The sequence below is a fragment of the Tupaia chinensis genome, unplaced genomic scaffold, assembly GCF_000334495.1.
Source record: "Tupaia chinensis unplaced genomic scaffold, TupChi_1.0 Scaffold143796_1, whole genome shotgun sequence".
In the NCBI taxonomy this organism is placed as follows: Eukaryota; Metazoa; Chordata; class Mammalia; order Scandentia; family Tupaiidae; genus Tupaia; species Tupaia belangeri.
The window spans coordinates 2,786,436-2,804,414 of NW_006203646.1; the positions used below are offsets into that span (position 1 = coordinate 2,786,436).

General features: G+C 40.4%; 1 long non-coding RNA gene across 1 annotated transcript; it reads right to left on the bottom strand.

Moving 5' to 3' along the window:
• Nucleotides 1-12,727: 12,727 nt before the first annotated feature.
• LOC102500972 (uncharacterized) lies at nt 12,728-17,962 on the bottom strand. Its single transcript, XR_336933.3, has 3 exons — nt 17,552-17,962; nt 15,565-15,736; nt 12,728-13,532 (listed from the first exon to the last, which is right to left on the bottom strand). It is a non-coding gene; the product is annotated as an uncharacterized LOC102500972 (long non-coding RNA).
• Between the last annotated feature and the right edge of the window lie 17 nt (nt 17,963-17,979).

The following is a 17,979-nucleotide window of genomic DNA, read 5'->3' on the forward strand; positions in this document are numbered from 1 at the left end:
TGTGTTTTATTGCCACACTCCATCAGGCCCCGAGGGAGGAATTTTCTAAAGACTGCCATCCTAATCAAGCTTGTATGCTAGTGGAAATCATCCAAAAGAGAGAGAAGTAAATATCAGGGAAAAAGGGATTTGTTGCAGATTCTAAATCCTTGAGAAAAGAAGAGGCTGAGATAGAGATTCCCCATGAGATATCTGACTTTAGTCAAAGCAGGGAGAACTCTCTCATTGTGTAAGAAAGAAGACCTAGAATGTCCTACAAAGACTGATTGGTTCCTGGTGGAAAGGTGAGGAACTTTACAGATTGCTTCTATTTTCTTACTCAGCTGAAAGTGAATGGAGGAGAGAGGATGGATGGTGTGGAAGGTTTGAGAAGAAAGCAGATCATGCTACTCTTTGGAGTGGGAAACACTTTTTTAGAAAAGAGATTTTTTGCTATAAAATGAGTGTGCTTGCCCAAGAGACAGAGACAGAAAGTCAGAAAGTGAGAAATCAACACCCCCCCCGCCCCTACCACCACCACCAGGGAAAGTGGCCACACCACAATCCCTTCTCTTCTATTCTCCTCTTGGGATTTTGGGCACATGCGTTCACTCACCCAGCGTGAATCTCAAGTTACCAGGTACAGAACGCTAATCGCGGTTAACTATGTGGGAGTCCAGCACCTTAACCACTGTGCCACCTGCTGCCCTGGATTGGGAAACACATTTACCAGGACATTATACTGGGTTTTTGGAGTAGTGCTGAGAGCTAAGATTTGAGATTTGCAATAAGTTGTGTGATTTATCCAGCAATATCAGCCATTCAGGTGCAGGTACAGAGCAGATAAAGAGGAAAGCGAATTAAAAACATTTATAAGCAACCACTCAGATGATAGACTGTGGAACCTATGGCAGGTAAAGAGGTGCAAGGATATAATGGAAGAGTTGGAAGTTGGTGGATTGGAAGCTTACTGCTGAGTATAGGCACTATTTTAAAAGGACCAGAGCCCTTGTAGATGTGTTTAGAGAGAAAGATGCTTTAAAATGAAGATTTTGGAAGCTGTTGTTGATGAAAGTTTAAGAGGTAACTATAATAAGTGGTAGGTAGCATGGAGGAAAAGCTCATTTAAGAAAGAGGGTTAATATAGGTGGGCAGGGAATGGAGGATGACGAACAACTGCTTACCAGGTACAGGGTTTCTTTTTGGAGATAACGGAAATGTTTTGGAACTAGAAGAAGTGGTTGTTGTAGGACATTGTGAATATATCAAATGCCACTAAAAATTTCACTTTAGAATGGTTAGTTTTGGGACCAGCAGACAGTATGGTGGAAAGGTCATTGGATCCCACATGGCTAACTGCAGTTCAAGTCCCAGACCTGGTGTCTTGAAAAACACACTGGTGGGGCCAGCAGGTAGTTAGTGATGAAGGCACTGACTCCTACATGGCCAACCGCTATTGGAGTTCCAGACCCAGTATCTTGAAACTCATGCCAGACATGTGTGAGTGTGTGCCCCAAAACACACCAGGCATGTGTATGTGCATGCCCAAAATCCAAAAAGGAGGATGGAAGAGAAGGAATTGCAGTCTGGCCATCCCCCACCAGGGAGTGATTTTTCACTTTCTCTTTCTCTGTTTCTCTCTGGTAAACACAGCATGCCCTATGGCAAAAATCTTTTTAAAAATTAATTTTATATTATGTAAAATATACTAAAATTAAAAAGAATAAAAAACTTTGGATTATATATGTGGTTGTTGAAGTCATCAAGAGCGAGGGTGTAGGCATGGTGGAGAGGATATCAGTGAGCGAGGAGTAAAGGTATCAGTGAATGAGGAAGAATGATGATAAATAGTGGCCTGTACCATAAAGAGGGTATAATCAATTAAGGGAGAAAACATGCACAAGGCAGCTTTAAAGCAAGGCAGCATAAGTAGGTCTGTCTATCTAACTGGGTCATAAGAAGCTTAAAGGCATAAATTATGCTCTGTTTCATTTATATCATACTTAGCATCTGCAGGAATTGCATATTCTAAATTCACTTATACAAAGAGATTTTAAAAAGTTCATGGAGAGCCAGCCTGTTGTGTAGTAATTAAGGCAGCTGGATCCTACATAGCTGACTGTGAAGTTCAAATCCTGGACCCAGTGGCTTAAGAAATACATCAGGTCAGGGACCAGCAGGTGGCATGGTGGTTAAGGGTACTGGACTCCCACATAGCCAACCACAGTTCAAGTCCCAGACCTGACAGCTTGCTTTCTCACTTTCTCTCTCTCTTGTGCTGTCCCTCTCTGGTCAAATTAAAATAAATAAATAAATAAATAAATAAATAAATAAATAAAAGAATTTAAATAATTCTTTTAAAAAAATTTTTTTTTAAAAAAGAAAAAAATGAAACACACCTGGAGGACCAGCAGGTGGCAATTTGAGTCCCAGACCTGCTGGTGGCTTGAAAAATTACACCAAGTGTACGTGTGTGTGTGTGTGTGTGTGTGTGTGTGTGTGTGTATGCGCCAAATCCTGAGGACAATGGAGGAGGCTGATGTGGTGTGACCATCTCCCCTGGAGGGCATGATTTCTCACTTTCCCTCTCTCCAGTGAGTGCAAGTACCCTATGACAAAACCAAACCAAACAAAAACAAAAACAAAAAAATTTCACCTTCACCTTTTTTATCCCCTTAAGACTAACTCTCAGTAAGAGACTAAATGAAAACTAAAACTCTCTGGCTTGAATTTGTGTTTTCCCTCCTTAGCTGTCTGACCCCAGGCAAGTTACTTCACCTCCCTACACTTTCATTCTCTTATTCTTAAGTATGCAAATAGGAACAAGCAGGTGTTATCATGGGTAAGGCACTGGACTCCCACGTGGCCAGTTGTGGTTCGAGTCCTGGACCTGACAGCTTGAAACACACGTCAAGTGTGTGTACATGTGTGCTCAAAATCCTGAGAAGAGAATGAAAGAGAAGGGATTGTGGTATGGCCAGCCTCCCTAGGGCAGAGTAACTTCTCCCTTTCTGTCTTTCTCTGTGTCTCTGGCGAGTGCATGCACCCTATAGCAAAAGTCTCTTTAAAAAAAGAAGAGTGGGGATAATTACACTGCCTACGTCAGAGGATTTTTGTGAGCATTAAATGTGATAATTCATATAAACCACCTGGTTGAAGACCTAGGACATACTGAATGACCAATAAATATTACTTTTCTGTATAAACTTCTCAGTTTCTCCATTTCCTGTTAAAATCCCTACTCCTTAGCATAGCAAAAGACTTTTCTCAGTTCAACAGACCCCAGTCTGCCTCATCTTTCTCTACATTTCCTCTATAAACCTAAGATCCAATCTTATAGTTTCTTGGATGTATTTAACTAGCAGGATTCATGATGTAATCAAAATGCAACCTAATTTTATCATCTACTATCCCTTAAAATTTTTATTCAGGAATAATTTTTCTCTGCCTTCCAACAGAAACTTGGACAGATACCAAGAATTCTTAATTAACAAGCAGTCCTACTCACTTTCAGTCAGTCTCGATTTGGTAATTAAAATGCGTCTAGTCAAGTTGTTAATTAAGGGGCCGGCAGGTGGCATGATGGTTAAGGGTGCCGGACTCCTACATGGCCAACCACGGTTTGCGTCCCAGAGTCCCAGACCCAGCAGCTTGCTTTCTCACTTTCTCTCTCTCTCTCTCTGGTCAAATTAAAATAAATAAATAAAGTTAAAAAAAAAAAAGTTAATTAAAGGGCCAGTATGTGGCATGGTGGTTAAGATGCGGGATCCCACGTGGCCAACTGCATGGTTTGGGTTCGAGACCCGGGAGCTTGAGATGTATGCCAGGCATGTTTGCATGGGTGCCCAAAATCCCAAGAGGAGAATGGACGAGAAGGAATTGCGGTGTGGCCATCCTCTGCTTCAGGTGATTTCTCACATTCCCTTTGTCTGTCTCTAGTGAGGACCTATGCCCTATAGAAAGGGGGGAAAAAAGATGTTAATTAAATGTGAGTCAGCCAGTGATGTGGTGGTTAAGGCAGCTGTATCCCACGTGCCCAACTGCGTGGTTCAAGTCCCAGGCTCGGTGGCATGTAAAACACACACGGTGTACACGCACATGTGTTTTTTCCCAAAATCCCAAGGGAAGGGAGATAGAGGAGACAGGATTGTAGTGTGCCCATCCTCCTTGGGAGTGCTTTCTCACTTAAACTCTCTCTTAGGCTAGTGCAAGCACCCTCTGGCAAAAATTTAAAAAGCAAGATATCAATTAAATGCCTCAATCTCCATTTAAAAAGTGAAAGTTTTCTCCATCTGTAAACAACTGTGGTCGACTTACTCGTTCTTTTCATTCACGTCCACCCTACACACCAGCAGCTACATTGGACCCTAATTGGGTAAAAGCCACCTGATGCAGAGTAAGTTGTTGGTTCTTTCCTTTCTGCTGTATCCTTTATATATTTTTTAAAGTAGTAGTTTATTGAAAAGGATATTTGGAAATACAGCAGAAAGTGACATTATTGGTAGAAGAGGACTCAGATATCACTGATTTTTTTTGTGTATGTGAAGTTTCCACTATAGGGTGCATGCACTCGCCAGAAAGACACAGAGAGACAGAGAGACAGAAAGCGAGAAATCACCCCCCGGGGGGATAGCCACACTGTAATATCCTCTATTCAATTCTCCTCTCAGGATCTTGGGCACACATGTACACGCACCCAGCGTGAGTTTAAGCACTGGGTCCAGGACTCGAACCGTGGTCAACTACATGGGAGTCGCACAACATAACCATGGCACCAACTGCTGGTCCCTATCACTGATTCTTTTATTGCTTCGTGAAACTCGCCATGCAGTAATGTAGAAAAGGTCCTGGTTTGCAAAATGCATAGCTTGCTTCCACACTGTAGAATATATAATGTAGCAGTTATTTCATAAAATCTGAACAATCAGCACCACTGCTACTGACATTGCAACTGTGGAAGCTAGCTGGTTTGTTAATTGCCTAAGGTGAGAAGCTGGTAGCCCTCCATAGATTATTGGGAGATTTTCTTCTTTTCTTCTCTCACCTTTCCTCCTCTCTTCTCCTCTCTCCGTCTCTTCATTTCATCCATGGGGTTGGAGGGCTTGATTCCACTCCCAGACTCAGCCAGCCAAGATCATGGGCACGTGCAAGCCTGGTGTGCACAAGGAGACCTTGGAACACGAACCTGTGACTTACCCAGGATTTTCAGTATCACTGAGTGTTGTGTGACCACTGAGCCACTGAGACTGGCCTAATGATTCTTAATTCTGGTATCTATGGCCTGGGTGGATGCAATCTCTGTTCTATGCGATTACATGTGACCCTAGGAATCAGGTTTTTACCTCTGACTTCTTACTACTGGGTTTCTCTACCCTTCTAATGAGTTCTATTGTATTGGACTCCAGAAAACCAGGGCCAGCTCTGTGGGAAACACCCATGCTCCTTTTGCTTCCATAAACCCTAGCAGTGCTCATTCATCCCAAGGCAGCCCCTTTTATTTTGCAGCTACAGGCTTTTTATTTTCTCTCTCTGGGGTGGGCAACAGGCACTAACCCTAAGCAGGGAACACATTTCAGGTCTGACTGGTCCCTTGGAAGACCTTAACACCACTGGACTGGAGCTTAAGGAGGTAGCATCCACCATGGCTCCTATGGCTCCTTCCTTGGTTGGCAGTACTGACAGCATTGGCTTCCTCACATCTTCTCTCTGTGCACATTTTAACACCAGTTGATAAACTCCATCTGGCTAACAGGGCCCAGGAGTCGTGGGACTATTTTACTCACATTCCCCATTTCCTTTGTGAATTCTGCCATGGGGGTATCTGCCTCATAGCTACGCTGGCTCCCAAATCCTTCAAGAGTCTGTGCCTCGGTCTTTACTCACTTACCTGATGCCTATATTTTAATACTCAGAATGTTTCTCTCTCTCTCTTGTGTGCAGGTACACACATACATTTTTCATCATGAATGAAAAAAATAATCAAGTATTTAGGAGTTAATGTAATAAGAGATGTGTAAGGTATTTATGGATAACAAAAAATATTAACAGGATCTTGGGAAACTCATCAAGCTGATTCTAAAATTGACATGGAAATGTGAAAAGCCAAGATCCTCTTAAAAAACAAGTAGAAAAATACATTCTATTGCTCGTTAAGATAGAATAATTGAAACAGTTTGGTATTGGCATGACAGACAAGCCAACCAGTGAGATTAAAGAGACAGTTCAGAAACAGAGCCATTCAGATATGTACACTTGATTTATGACAGAGATAGCACTGTAGAATGGGGAAAACAGGTTTTTAAAAAGCATTACACATGGGGCCAGCAGGTGGCATGGTTGTTAAGAGCACTGGATTCCCACATGGCCGACCATGGTTCGAGTCCTGGACCTGGCAGCTTGCTTTCTCACTTTCTCTCTCTCTCTCACACACACACTCTGTCCCTCTCTGGTCAGATTAAAATAAATTAAGTAAATAGATAAATAAAATTAAAGAAAGCATTACACATTAAAAAAACATTACATTTAAATTAATAATTTATGTTCATCAAAGGCATGATTTCAAGAATGAAAAAGGAAGCTATAAAACCTTTTGTGACACATGTAATTGACGACGGGCTTGCATTCAAAATATTCAAAGAATTACAAAACAAAACAAAAGCACCCAAGAGAAAATTGAGTAAGAGACTTGAGCAATTCACAAAAATGGAAATCTAGAAGGTCAATAAACTATGAAAAAGTACTCCTCAGTAGCAATTAGGGAAATGCAATTAAAAACTCCACTAGGTTAAAATGAAAAGGACTGACAATACCAATTATAGATTTAGATATAGAGCAACAGGAGCTCTTGCAGATTGCTATTGGGAGTGTAAATTAGTACAAACACCTTGGAAGACAGTTTGCACTTACCTAAGTAAGTTGAAGTCATGCAGCCCCGTGGCCTAGCAATTCTCTTCAAGAAAAATGCATATACACGTGCACATGGGAAGACTAGTACAAAATAGTGGCAAGGTTCGTAGTAGCTCCAAACTGGAATTCTGGTGTTCATGAGACCAATGTTAATGAAGAGTAGAATGAATTGTTATATTCATAAGAGTAGAATGAATTGTTATGTTCATATGGTGAAGTCCTACAGTGTAACAAAAACATGAATGAACTATTCATGCAAGGATGTATATAAATGGATCTTACAATATTAAGCAGAAAAACCTCATCACAGAAGAATATATAGTATCGGGGCCAGCGTGGTGGTTAGTGGCACTGGACTCCCACATGGTTGATGGAGGTGAGTCCCAGATTTGGCAGCTTGCTTCCTCACTTTCTCTCTGTCTCAGAGAGAAACACTGTCTCTCTCTGGTCAAATTAAAACAAACAAATAATTAAATAAAGTTAAATAAAATAATTCTTTTAAAAAAGAATATGTAATTTCTGGTTTAATTTATGTAACATGCAAGAACAGGCAAAACTGAATTACAGTATTAGGTAAGCAAGAAAAGAAAGTGAGTACATAAAAGTTAGGGAAATGGTTACTTTTGGGTTAGTGAGACAGTTGTGGATGAAAAAGAATCATGGAGGACTTCCGGCATTTGGCAAGCTTTGGTTTTTGTGTTTAAATAGTTGTGTTTTAGGAACTGGCAGGTGGTGTGATGGTTGGGGCAACCACGGTTTGGGTCCCCGACCTGGTGCTTTGCTTTTTCACTTTTCCTCTCTCTGGTGAATTAAAATAATAATAATAATAATAATAATAATAATAATAATAATAATAAATAGAATGGAATAAATCATTTTTTAAAATAAATGATTGTTTTATAATATGATGTTCATCTGTGCAGTTATTTTTTTCTCTTTATTTACTTATTTGTATTTATTCATTTTTAATATGCTATAGGGTGTGTGCCATTGCTGGAGAAAGAGAAAGAGTGAGAAGGCACCCCCAGTGGAGGATGGCCACACTGCAATTCCTTCTCCATTTCTCCTTTTGGGATTTTGAGCACACATGCACAGGTGCTTAGCATGTTTTTCCAAGCTGTCAGGTCTAGGACTCAAACTGAGCAGTCAGTTATGTGAGATCCAGCTGCCTTAACCACCATGCCACTGACTGGCCTGTCTTTTTTTTTTTTTTTTTTTAAGCTTATTTCATTTCATAACAGTGACAGACAGAGAGAGACAAAGACAAACACCCTCAACAATTTTTCACAACACTCCTTGCCTATAGCCTTTTCTGCCAGTTATTGTGTGGGCCTGCTATGTGTAGGTCATCTGGGGACCTGAACCCAGGACCTTCCCTATGAATCCAGCTTCACTTGAGTAACTGGATTACTGCCAGGCCTGTGCAATTGCGTTTTATGCACGAATTGTTATTATCGTCTATCAGTTACCTCCTTATCTTCATAGCAGTGTATTACACTCAGGGGTGAATGACAAGCAAAGTAAAAGGGCTGAATGCCTTGGGACTGTATTAACTGCAGACAACAGAGAAAGTAACTTAAACAGGCTTAAGCAAAGACAAATTTACTGGTTAATAAAATTAGAGTAGGGGGTGAGCATGTTGACTTCAGATGAGACTTAATCATGGCTTATACACTATGACCAGATCCCCTGCTCCTTTTTCTTTTTTTAAACTGTCAGAGGCTGTATATGCTCACCAGAGAGAGAAAGAGAAAGAAAAGAGAAAGAGAAAGAGAAAGAGAAAGAGAAAGAGACAGGGAGAGAAAGCACTCCCCAGTGGGCATGGTCACCCTGAGTCCATTGTTTCCTCCAATTCTCCATTTGTCAGAATTTTGGACACACATGTGCACATGCCCTGTGTGTTTTTCAAGTTGCCAGACTCAGAATTTGAGCTGTGGTCAGCCTAGTTCAATCTGGTTCCCTGTACTGTGCTACAGGGCTGGTCTGATCTTGGTTTCTTTTTATGTCTCAGGTTCTCTTTTTTATATTGGCTAAATCTTCAAATTGGCTCTTCCCTTTGGGTCCAAGTTAGCTGCCAGTAGTCCCAGGGATTATAGGCTCCCTTTTTAGGTTAGTGGGAAGGAGAAACTTTGCTCTCCCACCAGTTCAATCAAAAGCTCTGATGTTAGTTTTCCTGATCAGCCTGACATGGGTCATAGGTCGTTTCCTGAACTAATCACTAAGGGAAATAGGATAAACTGGTTGATCCATCCATGGTCAGTGGCCAACAGACCACATGACTATTCAAGGCTCAAGGTGGGATGAGAAAGAGGGAAAGAATAATAATAAAAGTAGGGGGGGGCAACTAACAAATGTCTGTGATTGTCAATATCCATTCTATTTTCTTTGAATTCATCATTAACAGCAACATACAGTTTTGCACTAGTCTTCATTTCAGGCTTAATCAGAACCAAAACAAGAAAGTGTCTGGGTACAACAGCATTATACCAGCTGAGCTGCAATCCGAAAACAACAAAAATACTGCTAATATTAGAGGTTTAAAATAGTCACAAGTGCTCAGATTGATTAAAAGCAAAGCAAGCTTGTTGGACTGAACTCAAGGCAATGAATAAAACTTCACTCAATTTTCCTTAAGAAAAAAGCTGCATGTGGGCAGGGCCAGCAGGTGGCATAGGGATTAAGGCACTGGATCCCACATGGCCAACTCCATGGTCTGTCTTGGCCCCAGAGTCTTGGACAACACACCAGGTGCATGTGTGTGCATGCCCAAAATTCCAAGAGGAAAATGGAGGAGAAAAGATTGTGGTGTGGTCATCACTCTTAGGGGATAATTTCTCACTTTCCCTCTCTCTCCATTTGGCTGTCTCTCTATGGGGAATGCACATGCCCTATAGCAAAAACTTGAAAAAAAAAGTGACACATAATACATATTTTGAGAACTGAACTGAGAAAATTTGAGTATTGGCTCAAATGTAAAAGGTTGTTTTTGTTTTTGTTATTTATTTATTTACTATAGGGCACGTGCACTCACCTGACAGAGACAGAGTGTGAGTGAGAAATCACTCTCTAGGGAGATAGCCATGCTGCAATCACGTCTTCATTTTCTCATCTTGTTGGAATTTGGGGCATGCACACACACGTGTCCAGCATGTTTCTTAAGCCACCATGTCTGGAACTCAAACTGCACAGTCAGCCATGTAGGATCCAGCTACCTTAGCCACCACACCACCTGGCTGGCCTGAAATGAAAAGATTTAAGAAATTATTAATTTTCTTAAAAACATTTTTTTTTTCATTCCCAGAGGGCATGTGTGCTCACCAGAGAGAGAAAGAGAGAGAACAGCCCCCATGAGGCATGGTCATGCTGCAGTTCTTCCATTCCTTTCCTCTATTTCTCTATCTCATTGAGATTTGGAGAACTCACAAACACATGCCTGGCATGTTTCTGAAGCCACTGGGGCTAGGATTTGAACCACGGCCTGTGGGCTCTAGTTCCTAATGCACAGGGCTTAATCCCTGTGCTATGGTGCTGGCCCTATACTTCATTCTCTTAGGTGTGTAGTGGTAACTGGTAATATTAGAGAAAACTCTTCTTTTTAGAAGAGAGTGTTTGTGGTGAAGTGTGTTGATATCTATAGCTTACTCTCAAATAGCTTATCAAAAGACACACACATGCAAACATGCAAAACATTAGCGATTGTTGAATCTAGGTGTTGGTCTATATATATGGGTGACTATTGTAATTTTCCTTGAATTCTTCTGTATGTGGAGTCTTGAAGAATTTCATGGAAATATGTATCAAAGAAAAACTATGCATGGGGTTCAATTATTTTTTGCACCAAATAAACTCATACTAACTTATAGTAACCACATCTGAACAGAATGTAGTTTGAGGCACTAATAAGGATAAGAAATCAGTTTAGAAGGAGCCCCTGTCAGAGCAACATGAATTCTGCTAAAATTGAAGCAAGAGCACACATCTAATATGCACACATCTAATACCAGAAAAAAAATGTTACTCATTTCTTTGCTTTCTTCTATAGTTGAGGTATTAGTTCCATACTAGGTAAAAGGAGATAAATTTATTTTGGTATTAAAACATACATTTTTATGTATGGAAGGAAGAAGAAAGATGAAATCATGCTTTATGAAGTTTGTGGGAATAATGCTCAAGGATTTGCCTCAAGAAATCACCAGTTTGCATACAAATGGATAACTCATTTTAAGAAGGGTTGAGATGGTGTTGAAGATGACACCTGCTGTGACAAACCATTCACATCAATTCGTGAAGAAAATAATTAATCTTATTTGTTCCCTGATTGAAGAGGACTGGCAACAAACAGCAGAAACACTAGCCAACACCACAGAAGTCTCCATGGGTTCAGCTTATACACCTCTGACTAAAAATTAAGATGAGCAAATGTTCAGCTCAATGAGAGCCCAAAGTGTTTCACTCAGATTAGCTGCAAAGAGCAGAGCTTTCAACAGAAATGTTAAACAAATGGAATTAAGACCCTAAAGCAGTTCTTCAAAGAACTGTAATGGGAGAGGATACTTGGCTTTACCCATACACTCCTGAAGGCAAAGCATCACCAGAGCAATGACTACCAAGAAATGGACGTAGTCCAATCAAAGCAAAAGCAGACTGGTCAAAAGTAAAGGTCACGGCAACAGTTTATTGGGATGCACAAGACATTTTGCTTGCTGGCTTTCTGGAGGGCCAAAAGAATGGTAACATCTGTTTGTTCTGAGAGTGTTTTGAGAAAGTTAGCCAAAGCTTTAGCACAAAAAGCCTGGGAAAGCTTCACCAGTATATCCTTTTCCACCACGATGCTCCTCACATCAGAGAAGACCAATTTTGCAAGAATTTTAATGGGAAATCTAAATGAATCTACCTGACAGTCTTGATTTGGCTCCTCCTGACTTCTTTTGGTTTCTTCATGTTAAAAACTGCCTTTTGTTTAAAGGGCAGTTTTTTCGCTTTTGTTTTTCAGTTAATAATGTAAAAGAGACTGCACTGATACCGTTACATTCCCAGGACCTTCAGTTCCTTAGGTCCAGGCTTACATGGCTGGTATCATCCCTGACACAAGTGTCGTGAACTTGATAAACGTGTTGACAAATTGTTTATATTTTTACTTTTAATTCTATTTCCCATGAACTTCGTGATATTCCCTCATATATTTGAAACTTTTTAAAAAAATAATTATTTATTATTATTATGAGTATTATAGTTTTTGGAGAGTTTTTTTGCTATAGGGTGCGTGCATTCACCAGAAAGACAAAGAGAGACAGAGAGACAGAAAGTGAGGAATCACCCCCCAGGGGGTATGGCCACACCACAATCCCTTCTCCTCCATTCTCCTCTCGGGATCTTGGGCACGCACGTACACGCACCCAGCATGAGTTTAAGTGACAGGTCCATGCTCCCAGTGTGAGTTTAAGCCACTGGGTCTGGGACTCGAACCAGGGTTGACTACATGAGAGTCCAGCAACATAGCCATTATGCCACCTGCTGGTCCCAGAATTATTTAATTTTTATTTATTCATTCAATCATTTTCATTTGATCAGAGAAAGACAGACACACAGAGAGAATGAAAGTAAGAAAGCAGGCCACCAGTTCCGGGACTTGAACTATGGTTGGCTATTTGGAAGTGTCTAGTGCCTTAACCACCACTTTACCTGCTGGCCCTTGAAATTCTTTAAAAGAAAAGGCTGGAGAAATATAAAATGTTTCCAGAAAAAAATTCTAAGACTGCCATATCAGAAAAAAATGCTACTCATTTCTTTGTTCTCTTCTATAGTCGAGGTATTAGTTCCATACTAGGTAAAAAGAGATAAATTTATTTTGGTATTAAAACATAAATTTTTATTGCTTTTACAATTACCCATGAAAAGTATTTATTCAGCACCAGCTATGTGGATGCATCACTTATTGTTAATAGGGAGTTACAGAATAAATGTTGCTAACCAAATACCAAAGATGGAAGGAGAGGAACTAATATTTATTAAGGATTTACTTTGTACCAGGAATATTAACACTCCCATGAAGTAGATACTATCATTATCTCTGTTCTACAGATGATGGACTCAGGTTGAGAGTTATGTACACTTGGCACAGGATTTCACAGCTAAGAGGTAGGGAGCATCTGAATCTAAGAGTAATTATCTCCTCTTGTACTGCTGATGGGAATGTAAAATGGAGCATCCACTTTGGAAGAGTCTGGCAGTCCCTCAAAAAATGTGAGTAACTATATGACACAGGAATTATACTGCTAAGTATATATATCCAAGACAAATGAAAACATTTGTGTCTACACTACAGCTTGGACACAAAGTTTGTAACAGCATTATCCATAAATGCTAAAAAGTGGTAATAACCCAAATGTCTACACACTGATGGATAAACAAAATGTCTATACAATAAAATTTTATTTGGCAAGAAAAACAAAGTAGCAATGCATGCTACTCATGAACAGCCCTAAAAAGCACCATGCTAAGGCTCAGCCTGGTGGCACAGTTGATAGCAAACTGAATGGTAGTGCTGGAAACCATGTAGCTGACAAGGGTTTGGATCCATGGATTGGCTTGAAGCATGCTGGGTACCTGTGGACATGTCCAAGTTTCACCAAAGAGGAGCTGGAGGGCTGAAGAATGGGGATTGACAACTTGTCAAGGGTAATTTTCTCCCTCTCTCTCTCTCTCTCTCTCTCTCTCTCTCTCTCTCACACACACACACACACACACACACATGCTCTCTATCAAAAATAAAATATAGTCACTACTTAACAACATGTCTAATGACCCCTCAAATTTGCTGATCAGTTCTCTAATGCAGGGAATCCCCTTTTCTCAGTGTTTGTCTCTTCCGTAAAGTTGATTGGTATTCACTCTACGAAGCATTTGCAGTCATGCAAACTACATATTCCATTTATAAATGTGTACACTATTGTACACCCATAGTAGTATTCAGAATAAATAAAAACAATTATGCTGGATTTATATCATTGTGTTGTGGTGTGTATTGTCACTTTCTGGGCTTATCTACTATGCTCTTTCTTTTTAAAAAAATTTATTAGTTTGCTATAGGGCATGTGTGCTTGCTGGAGAGATAAAGACAGAGAGACAGAAAGCGAGAAATCAGCCCCCAGGGGGATGGCCAAACCATAATCCCTTCTCCATTCTCCTCTTGGGATTCTGGGCATGCACACACACGCACCCAGCGTTTTAAGCTGCCAGGTCCTGGACTTGAGTTGCAATTGACTATGTGGGAGTCCAGCAACATAACCATTATGCCATCTGCTAGTCCCTTTTTTTAAAAAAAGAATTATTTTATTTAACTTTATCTATCTATCTATCTATCTATCTATCTATCTATCTATCTATCTACCACGGTAATTCAACCATGTAACCACTACACTATCAAAAGATATATCTTGGTATGCTTTCTTTAAAAATGTTATAAACAGGTTCAATTTTAATACCTGAAATCCAAGCAGTGATAAATATATTTAAAAGGCTATCAGACAATATTGACATAGAGTTAATGTCCCATTGAAGAAATTGTGTAGATAAATCTTAAATATTATCTTAAAATAATATATCAGAAGGACTAGGAACACTATCAGTTGTAAATATTTGATAACAATAGGTGTGAACAAACGTTATGAAACTTGTTAAGGTGTATTGATGTGTGTGTATCACTAGAAGGCTGGGACAGTGTTCTTAGGCTTTAAACATTTAGAAGGATAATAGAAAAAATCCTAACAGTTGTTTTATTTGATGGGAAATAGAAGAGTACAAGGACAATGTCAGGAGCTATGTCTCTGATCAGTTTTGTTTCTTTAACACAACTCTCATCAACTGTAATTGACCTAACGGACATCATTAGAAATACAATTATTAATTTCTACGAAGCTTCTGAGCATCTGCTATGTCCTTTCATCATGCATAAAGAAAGCAGTAGGTAGTATCAAGTTTCCATATATATTAGGTTTTTGGAAAAGTCATAAGATATTTTTCTATGTAAAAATGTGCCGTAACTTTCCCGATGACCCAATAGAGAATACAGGAAAGAGGACTGGGATTTAAGCAGATATATATATATATATATATACACACACACACACATATATAGAGAGAATATATGCAGCAATATCTATCTTTATCTCATATATATGGTGAATGCATGTAAGAGGAAGATAACTATTAGAATCCTGAATGGATATATGTATAAATAGCATATACATATGCACACATATATACACACTCATATACTATATATATATATATATATATATCTGAATATGTATGAATATATGGTTATCAGAAAAGTCATGACTCATTTTTGCATAGAAAAACAGAAAAAATCATGACTTTGGATATCTATCTATCTATCTATCTATTTCAGTTATATGCTGAATAACCTTCAGAATCCTGAATGGCCATTCTGCCATTCTGTAATCATTAACATTCCTTTCCTTCTAGCACCTTATGCTAATTTCTTTTATGATCAGCTGTAGCATTGGGAATTTTCTTAAATTGGTTCCAGGTACTTAGTGATAAATTTGACACCTGGCTCTTCCTGATTTGGGTGGGCTTGAGTGTTTCTAGAAGGCACATCCTCCTGTACACTGATAATGCTCTCTTTTATTTGAGTGGCCTTGTCTACTATCCCACCTGCATTCTTTAGTCCTTTGCTTTTCTTCTTGGATGGACTTGGTTATCTCCTCCTAGCAACCTGAAGTTTTCCCCAAACTGGATTAGCAGCAATATAATAGCAGTAACCCTTTCATTACCAGGGTAATTTTCTTCACTTGTTGTTTTGAACTTCAGCATTTATAGGCAGCTGCTGTAAAATTAAAAGGTAAAAAGACATGTGACTTTTGCTTGCTTATACAAGTCCACACACAGTACTTGTAACCACAAAGAGGGCTGCAGCGCTTTGAAGACACTTATCCCCCTTTAAAAAAGGAAGGATGAGAGCTGAGGTAGGTTTCTCTTCCATTTAAACAAAATACAGATCCCACAACAATGCTAAGTTGGATACACACACACACACACACACACACACACACACACACACACACAGTTGCTGGAGACAGAGAGAGAGAGAGAAAGAGAAAGTAAGACATCACTCCTTCTCCTCTTTTCTCCTCAGGATTTTAGGCATGTACCCCCTTGCACCTAGTGTAATTTTCAAGCCACTAGGTCCTGGACTTGAGCCACTCAGTTGGACATGTGGGATCCAGCTGACTTAATCTTCATGTCACTTGCTGACTTACTAAAATATAATAGTATTTTCACAATTCTGTAATTTATCCAAGAGTAAGTAAATCTAATTGGAACTTATTATTACATTTGACTTCTTTGTATTCTGTCCCTGGCCTTGTTTTCTTGACTGAGTCAGTAGTAAAGTTGTTAAAACCTGAGGGAACTGACAGACAAGGCTGTGTTATCTTGGGCAGCTTCCTATCCCAGTCATTAGTCTGTGGCCTCTCTAATTTCTTACTTACCAGGCTGTATAAAGAGACTCATAAAACTGCCTCCCTGGGATGTGACAGGCTTAATGATTATTCTAAAGTAGTCCAAGGCACCTGGATAAAAGGTGTTATGAACACAATTTTCATAAATTTTGAAAACTTGATTTCTGCAGAGCGATTAAATCAGTAGAAGACACGGTATCCTGAATTTGGTTGACTGATGCCTTCAGGAATTGTGTTTTATTTAAAAAAAATTTTTTAAATTGCATTTATCTCCTCATGAGTAAAGACAGAGAAAGAAAGCACCAGTAACAGGGTTTCTAGACAGTGATTCACCCCAGCTTTCATCCGCCCCTCCCTCATGGACACAAGCATGCCAGAGTACTAAGCCATGTCTCAGGACCTGACTAAGGAATGTCTTCAGACCTGAACTGGGAACCTTCCCCTGTGGAACTGCCTTGAACAACATGTCTTGGCAACGTGCTCCTTCCTGTCTGGCGCTGCAGTGCTTGCATTTTCTGAATACAGAGCTTTTACAATTTTAGCAAGCTGCAGGGGAGTTCAGAATTGAGGGTTTACCACTTGAAGTGCAAAGGCCAGATAACTCAGTTTTCCGAAGAAGGCCCCCAATACAGATACCAAGATTACAGTACCTTAATTCTAATGCCTCTGGCCAAAGTTGATTCTCTGCAATTTTGTAATAACCAGTATATTGCAACTTCTTATCCATTACCAGTTGTGTATCTGCCCTATATATACACCGCCAACGTCAAATGCCAGCGTTGTTTCTATAAATAGTAGGAACCGGCTCTCTAGGAACTAACCAAAGTGAAAGCAAGGGTCAGTGTAAGAATATTTGGGATGGGATGCAGGTAGCGAGTGGGGAAGGTCGTGGTAAGGCAGGTTGGCAGATAAACTGGGGAATGAGAAGTCTTACCAAAGCTCAGAAGAGTAGCGACATCCTTGATTTGTTCTGTATACCTACAACCTGCTTCGGGCTATGTATTACGCGGAACAGTGCCTACCCTAAAAGGTGTTGACAAATTCAGGTAGGGATGGCATCAGTGCTAGATACTGGGGCAGAACAAATGGGTTTCCTGGAACCTTAGAACAGAAGACACAGAAACACCGCTTAGTTTCGTACGACAGTAAAATTCTTTTAACTAAAGGGTCGGAATTGTTACCTTCCCGGTGCACAGTTCCACTTAATTCATTCACACACTCACTCCACGGAGGTTTACTGAAGTGCCTGCGCGATGCCGGGCACTGCTGAGCCAGCACGACCTCGTCCCTGACGCCAAGGAGTTGACAGTCCAGTCGGCGAGGGAGTTAAAAGATTCTCGCATCATTGCCACTGCGACTGTACCGCAGCAGGGTCAGCCCTCCAGATTCTCCCACGTGGTCCCCGCAGGTGAGTGTGGGTGTGAACGCGTGCGGCTCGTGGTGTCTGGAGACAGTGAGAGCGCACGTGTGTCAGAATAGCGGGTGTCACAGTGTGCGCACAGGTGCCGCCGCAGCACGCATCTCCATAGCTGCCGGAGCTGGGCTGTGCGGGCCGGGGGAGGCTGTGTCTCCCGCCCACGTACCGGAGGCGGCGGGGGGAACCACCCGC